Source organism: Lutjanus erythropterus, chromosome 21 (assembly GCF_056507025.1).
Source record: "Lutjanus erythropterus isolate fLutEry1 chromosome 21, fLutEry1.hap2, whole genome shotgun sequence".
Lineage (NCBI taxonomy): Eukaryota > Metazoa > Chordata > Actinopteri > Lutjaniformes > Lutjanidae > Lutjanus > Lutjanus erythropterus.
In genome coordinates this window covers 1552013-1559189 of record NC_139337.1, presented here as the reverse complement: position 1 = coordinate 1559189, position 7177 = coordinate 1552013, and positions in this window count along the sequence as shown.

The window sequence follows — 7177 nt, the reverse complement described above, 5'->3', positions numbered from 1 at the left end:
TTACTTAAGTATTGTAAATGACTTGAGAACTAGTTTAACAACTGAACATAACTGACATTGCAGCAAGCAAGAAGGGTGAATGATAAGAACAAAAGGTAAAGACAGACAGCTTAGGTAATGTATATATTCCTCTGTGGCATTTGTATGGCCAGATAACATTATCACAAATCAGACAGCCTATCAGCTGTTTGAAGGTGGATGTACAGCTTGGCTCTAACACTGGTCTGCAGAAATCAGTCATACACCAGCCTATATGGCGAGATGGAGAATAATTAACTGTCTCTATTCTGTGGTCAACTCAACCAGACCACTCCAGTAGACTATAGCATGAAACAAGGACCTCTACAGAAACAAAACATGGAAGTTCAAAGGAGTTAAGTGCTGAGGTTTTTACTTCTTAAGTAAGTTTCCCTGTAATTTCCCCTCATCTCATTTTCTATTTTTAGGCAGGATGCACCATGAGCTATTCTAGCAATTTCCCCTGCTTCCAATATTTGTGCTTGAAGACACACGGCTACATGAGTTTATGACATTTGCGTTTTTACTGTTTGAAAGGAGGTGTTCATGGTATTTTCCCATAGGATATGAATGCAGCATGAGAACCACAATACTGTTTATGCCTGCCAGGAGGCACCATCCCTCCTGCATGTGCCTGCCGTCCCTGACATCACTCTCTGTATATTCATTCCTATGACCATGAAAGGAGGTGGCAGCACAGCGATGGAGGAGGGAGGAGCCTTCCCACACTGAGGGCCACAGTGCAGGGCTCAAAGCAGACACTTTAAACACTCAACTCATACTGTTGACTCAGCACAGAGCAAAGTCCTGCAACTCACACAGCCGTGACACACTGATCAGACCAACTGCCAGACCTCTCACAGGATTTATGAGGGTTGTGAAGTGGGTCAAGGCTAATGTTGGAGTCATAATAACACAATAACTATATAAACATGACATTACATTACAGTGAGGCAGTGTTAAGTTCCCATACTTGCTTCAAATCTTTCTTTTCTTTCATCCCTTACACCCAGTGCCTTCTGGGAAGTCTGTCCAGAGCCCTGATTAAAGCAGCTTTACTGGTTCCAGCTCTCCTGTCAGCTGCTGCCAGCTGGTGATCCAGCCCTTTAGTTTGTGTGTTGCTTGGTGCCAGTCACCAGGTTTCTAAAGAATGCAGCTGTACTGTCAGCAGGTTAGGCTGCCAGCAGTGACTGTGGAGCTGCTTCATGTTTCCCTCCATCTGATGAAAACTGTATCTGCTCTGGACCTGCAGAGAGACGGGGATAATCATTCACAGAAGCATGCACACAAGATTTGTCATATTGAAGCATTTATGTCTTATGAGCCAAATGTAGATGTCAGTGTGAATATGGTGATCAGTGGTGACTACTTTTCAGAACAAGATGACACGTCACGTCACGTCACGTCACGTCACGTCATGTCATGTAAGAAAACATCATGTTTAGATTAGGTTACGTTAGGTTAGGTTACACTATGTTACACATCCAAACTACTTGGTAAGGTTTAGGTAAACGTCATGTTTACATTACATTATGCTACATAAGCCTATGTTAGGCTAGACTTTACTATGCTAAGCTATGTTTGACTATGCTAGGCTATACTACACTACGCTGACCTATGTAATAAACCAAGACTACTTCTTTAGGTTTTGGAAAATAGGTTAGGTTAGGTTAGGTTAGGTTAGGTTACAATACACAACAAAACTACTTGGTTAAGTTGAGGAATATCATATTTGCAACATAAGTATAAGTTACACTATGGTATGCTAGGGTACACTATGCTATGGTAGGCTAGGCTACGTTACTTCATGTTGCATTGGGTTGTGTTGCCTTGTGTTGTGTCACATCACATTATGTTAGGTGGGTTTAGAAGACCACAGTTTGGTTAGATTAGATTAAGTTACGTTATGCACCAAAACTAACTTTAGGAAAATATCAAGTTTGCGTTAAATTACACTACACTCAGCTAGGCTAGACAAGGTTAGGCTACACTAGGCTAGGCTAGACAACATCATGTTGCATCACATCATGTCACGTCATGTCATGTCATGTCATGTCATGTCATGTCATGGCATGGCATGTCATGACACATGTAGGTTAGGTTACAGTAGGTTATTGTTAGGTATTGTAGGGTATTGCCCATCTCTTTATGATCACAGTGTTCACATTTGATGTCTACTTTCAGCAGGATAACACACCATGTTACAAAGCTCAAATCATCTCAAACTGGTTTCTTGAACGTGATGAGTTCACTGTACTCCAGTGGCCTCCACATTCACCAGATCTCAATCCAATAGAGCATCTTTGAGATGTGGTGGAACAGGATATTCACATCATGGACAAATCTAACAAATCTGCAGCAACTGTGTGATGCTATCATGTCAATATGAACCAAAATCTCTGAGGAATGTTTCCAGAACCTTGTTGAATCTATGCCACAAACATTAAGGCAGCTCTAAAGGCTAAAGAGGTCCAACTTGGTATTAGGTGTACCTAATGAAGTGGTCGGTAAGGGTATTCAAACCAAGTTAGTGGAGAGCCACTGTCATGACACTGAAAACTCACTAACCCATTATCTCGCTTCAAAGTACAGTCCTCCAGTCCCACATAGGCCATCCTGTTTAAGGCTTTTATGTATGTGCATAAGCATATCAATTGTCATGAAACAGTACATGTCAAATACATGTATTAGGTTTTTGAGTATATATAATATAATTTTATGTTTGCTAGTGTAAGTAAATAAACAGAGCAGCAGTTTTTTGCTTTTGCCTATATGTTGACATTTTAAAATCATTTTAGAAAGTTTGGTCACCATCTGGATAATAATAATAATGACATGTTTTGCTCCTGCACACTTGAGTGTTCCAAACTTTACAAGCCTCTGCTGGTTGGAATGAGTTCACCATGAGTGTGCCTGCTCAATAATGTTGAACTGATTCTAAATCAGTAGCAACAGTCCAGTCACTTAAATAACAGTGAACTGACTGAGTTCCATTTGTACACTACAGTATGTACACGGAGAGATAAAGTGATGTTATCCACTTTAAGATACTTTAACTGTCAGCACTGCCACGCCTGTGAAGTGTGAAGGAGGTGTGAAGAGACTTATTGACATTGGGTACACCTTGTCACTTTTCACAGACTGGAGAAAATAAGCACGGCATGCTGAGCACAAATCAACCGGTATGACCACTTTCATATCCAAAGAACATTTGAAGCTTGCCAGTGTTGTTGTTGAGTAACATTTTTCCACTGCTCAAACTCAGTGAAACAAAAGGTAACATGTATCCATCAGGCTCTGGCAGTCTTAGCCTGCAACTAAATTTGGGATTTATTCCAGAGGTGATACTTAATGCAAGTCAAAGGCACTTGCAAGCAGTGTTTTACAACAATTATCCATCAAACAGATCCAACAACAAGGAGGGCAACAACAGAAACCACAGTTACTACTGACAACCAGCTCTTTATTAAAAAAAAAGAACAGTGGAGAATTCTTGTTGGATAATCCAACAAAAACCCAGTCCAGGCCCAGTATTTGTAGAGTGAACATTTAGAAGCAGATGGAGTCAGAAGAGGGAAACTCTTAAAGGGATAGTTCACCCCAAAAATGACAGTTCAGTTGTTATCTACTCACCCTCACACTGACTGAAGTTCTGGTTTAGTGTTTTAGTCCACAAAAGACTGCTGGAGTTTCACAGGAAAACAGCATTGTAGAATCTCCCAAGCAATGAAAGTGAATGGTGACCAGTTTTCAAATCTAAAAAACAACTGAGAAAAAACAGAAAATGGCTCCATACTGCCCGTCTGGTTTAATCCAAGTCTCCTGAAGCCCCAGCATATCAAGTTGACTTGAAAGATGTCATTTTACACCACCTTTTTAGCCTGAATCTTCACTCCTTAGTATATGGAGTACATTCACATGCACATACACACTATCTGAACTAGGCGTGTGTGGTGTGACAGTGTGCAGACAGCATGTTGGGGATTTAGGAGACTTGGATTACACCAGATGAGCAGTATGAAGGCATTTTATGTTTTTTTGTCATTTTTTTTATGTTTGAAAATTCACTAGCCATTCACTTCCATTGTTTGGGAGATTCTGCAACACTGTTTTTCTACCCTGACCTAAACCTAAACCTGAAACAAAATTAATATTAGCACCGCGTCTTCTGCTTCTTCTGTCCTGCAACAGCAAACTTCACTCTCTGACCAAACAACACGTAACATTTCATGTGTATCCAAACTGTCCCAGTTTATAAAACAATAGAAAGTCCTTACGAAGATGTTAAATGTTCTTTTTAGAGAAGCTCCAGGTTACAGTCTGTTCATCCTGCCAGTGGAAAAGTTCTAAATGTGGTGTTCAGAAGGTCAGTCAGTCCTCCACAGTTTGAGCATCCCTCCTTTAACTCATTCATGGTTCACAGACCTGGAATCTGTGATCTTGCAGTCACAAAGTGTTCATGTGAACAGACAGTGGTGAGACTTCTCTCCATCTGTTAATCATTGTTAAGCATCAGGCCTGAACTGAAGAGGCTTTCTTTATCAGTATCACTCTGGACATTGGATATCACACTACTGTGATTTGAACTTTAATTCTATTGATACCTGCAGTTTCTGGGACTGTACTTTTCATTGCTGCATCAAAGGTCATTTTTTTTGCTGTCGTATTTGGGAATTCATCCTCCTGCAGCACTAGGACTCTTTCATCTTTACAGCTGAGATGTTGACTCATGGTGTTACAGCTGGACCTTTCATTCCTTCACTGTAACTGTTTTGTGGATCATTTCTGGATGTTTGCTTACTGTTCCTATGCATTCATGAGAACCAACCACATTCACTTTCACATTCACAGCCAATTTCACATTCATCTTGGATGGGGGCTCTGGAGCCACATGCCAGAGAATTTGTTCTTAATGACTTGCCTGACAACAACAAAAAAATGACAACAACAACAAAAAAAGAAGGAAATTTATGACTTAAAAAAAAAAAAATCTTTGTTGTAGGTCCGTGCTGTTCAGAAAGTCAAAAAAGTTTTATTAAGTACTAATTTTTGGGAGATTTACTTTTCTTCTTTAGATAAACTTAAATCTTTCAGAAACCCCCGAATATTATATCTAAAAAATTACTAAGTAAGAGCATTGATGTGAAAGTGAATGATGTTTACAATTTTTATATTTTCAATTATTTTTCTTATTTTTATTTTCAGGCACCAAAAATAATGACAAATCAGGTTTGCAGCTCATTGTGACCAATTTTTGAAAAACATTTCTCTAGATTTCTCAAACTTAAAGACTATCTAAAGAAGAAAAGTAAATCATCCTTATCTAAACAAGTTTATTTCAAAACACCTCTGTTACATGTGGCCTTTTGCTACAGTTGAGTTTCAAATTTGAGAAAGATTTCTCATAAAGCATCAACTGAGCATGAAGGAAAGACAAAGGTCTTACACCGTGGTCCTACAAAAGTAACATGTTTCCAGATGTTTGTATGTGAAGTGGATGTTGTGTATATTTGTGTCCAAATAGAGGAAGCTTAGCTGAAGATGGTTCCTTGAGAAAGACACAGGAGGACTACAATGGCCTCTAGGTGAGCATGAGACAAGACGTTGTGTGTATTCCCAGGGGAAGAGTGTTGACTTTGCATCCTCTACTGGTTTGTTTACTTCCAGTTAGGGCAAGGGTGGGCTGAGAAGATCCAGGCCAAAAAAGATATCTAACTGGACTCATTCAATACCACCATTAATGTTTCCAAATCAAGAAATGGACGATTCTGAGAGAGAGAAAATCACAACTCGACATTAGACTTGAGCCTGAGACTGGACTCCATTACAGCTCTGGTTCAGGGCCTGACTGAATATTTTCAGTCAATGTGTTTACTGTGATAAAAGCATGATAATGGCAAAGTTCTAAATGTCTGAACCAGTTCTGCATCTGGTTCCTCTCAATCCGTCTCAGAACTATTTAAATGACCTCTGAACAACCCAGATAAGGTCTGACTCTGGATCTGCTCCACAGATCATAGCTCAGCTTCTATTGTCTCACAGCTCATTTAGTAATCAAACATCTGGAACATCAGAGCCCGCTATGAAAACTATGCAGATTACAGGAAATGTTGTGAGCAGCTCCCTAAGGGAGGAGTGTGCTGCTGTGAAGCTCAGAGTATCCTGCTGACTGGCTGCTGGGACTGTTTGCAAATATTTAACTAAGTTTAGTAAGTGGAGCCAGGGCCAGTCTGTGGATAATGGGCACTGAATGCTAATAAACAGCAAGAATGAAGGAGTCGTGTTATGCAACACAGCAGTGTTGCTGCCAGAGCCATGTTTGGATGTCTGGATGAAATGTTCCCACAGGATGGGGAGGGAAATTATCAAAATATCCTCCTTAACTCAAAGTGAAATTAGGTGAAATCACAAAGAAAATAACTTCAATTACACAATGAAGTGCAATAAATTTTATTGTTATCTTTGTGTATCTCGACTTATTGTGTTGTGTTCTACTGTTTACACCGATGAATAGACCTTTCTCACAGCAGCCATTTTGACATGAAATAGTAATGTAAACACAGCTGTTACCAATGATGCTCATGTACTTTTGTTTACCCCAATATTTAATGTCAATGTGGCTCCTGTGAAAAAGGTCTACAAACCTCAGTCAGTGAAACCATTTAAATCACTGTTTCCCAACCAGGGGTTCAGGGACCCCTTAAGAGGGTGCCAGAAATCACAGGGAGTCCCCAAGACTTTGTCTGCTCTGAGGTCATCAAAATCGAATTTGTAAATTAACTAAAGTCACAGTTCATACAAAAGTCTGGATACAAAACTATTTAAAAAGACACAGTTCACTTCTTTGTCCTAAATTATAGACTAGTTAGTCGGCCACAACTCTTTGACCTCTTAGGTTCTGTGATGATGAATCATTATTGTTCTTTTGGTAATGAAAAGTGTGTATAAGCTTCTCTGTTGGGTTGTTAAAAGAAAAAAAATGCTAAGCTTATATTGGAAAAGAGACATTTACCAAAGATAAAAGTTCTAAGAATGGACATGATTATAACTGAGGTTGATTTTGGACATTAAATTTAAGATAGGATAATCCTTTAGTATAAAAATAATAAATAATAAATAAATTAGTAATGTAATCAAGAGGAAAATATATGAACATCTG